The sequence below is a fragment of the Siphateles boraxobius genome, unplaced genomic scaffold, assembly GCF_051911475.1.
Source record: "Siphateles boraxobius isolate OS27281-9 unplaced genomic scaffold, OSU_SipBor_1 144, whole genome shotgun sequence".
NCBI classification, from domain to species: domain Eukaryota; kingdom Metazoa; phylum Chordata; class Actinopteri; order Cypriniformes; family Leuciscidae; genus Siphateles; species Siphateles boraxobius.
Genome location: NW_027508749.1, coordinates 39,079 through 40,000, shown reverse-complemented (window position 1 = coordinate 40,000; position 922 = coordinate 39,079). Strand labels below are relative to the sequence as shown.

At 33.6% G+C, this 922-nt stretch overlaps 1 protein-coding gene across 1 annotated transcript in view; it reads right to left on the bottom strand.

The window, feature by feature from the left end:
* LOC143738500 (TBC1 domain family member 7-like) overlaps positions 1 to 246 on the bottom strand; it is an 8,988-nt gene extending 8,742 nt beyond the window's left edge. The window contains exon 1 of the mRNA XM_077230478.1: positions 1 to 246. This exon is cut by the window's left edge and continues 121 nt beyond it. The gene's annotated coding sequence lies outside the window, so the exon portion shown is untranslated.
* Positions 247 to 922: the final 676 nt, after the last annotated feature.

Sequence of the window (922 nt, the reverse complement as noted above, 5' to 3'; positions counted from 1 at the left end):
ATAGGGAAACTGTGAATGTGTCTGCCTGAATCTGCAGTCTTGTGTTTGCAGCTTTCTGCCCTCGGAAGTGAATCACGGTCTAGTGTTGTTGTACTACCGCCTGTGTCCGGCAGGAAGCGCGCATACCCTCTCTGTTAACATGATACAGCATGCTTTTAATTAAGTTTTTTAAATATTCGTGTGTGTGTGTGTGTGTGTGTGTGTGTGTGTGTGTGTGTGTGTGTGTGTGTGTGTGTGTGTGTGTGTGTGTGTGTGTGTGTGTGTGTGTGTGTGTGTGTGTGTGTGTGTTTAGTGTAAGAGGAGAGAATATCATTTTCCAGTATAAAAACCATTACGTCTAAGGATTGTCCCCATTTAGATAGCTAAGTAAACGTAAAAAAACAAAAGACAGAAAATTCACTCGTTCTTGACTGTATAACTTTTGTAACTATATTTGTAATGTATAATTTATTTATAAATTGCAGTGTTATTTTACATTTGATTAGTTTGTGAACCTGAATACCTGAAAATCTGCACTGTTTATTTTGTTTAGAGGTATTTATTTGTGCGATTGCTAATTTGTTTACAGGTGGAACTTGAGAAATTATAATATTGTGCAACAGTTCATGTATTTCAGTAATTCGAGTTAAAAGGTTAAACTAATATATTCAGTATATATAACTATACATATGCATGACTATACTTTTCAGAGGGCCGACATTTCTGTATTTAAAACCCTTTTTTATTGATTTCATGTAATATTCTAATTTTCTGAGATTATGAATTTGGGGTTTTCATAAGCTGTAAGCCATAATCATCAAAATTATAACTTTTGCACGATATTCAAATTTTTCGAGTTTCACCTGTATTTTTTCTTTTTTAATTACTGAGTGTGTAATTGTCTTTAATAATGCTTGACATTCATATTAGTTAGGCTATAGGT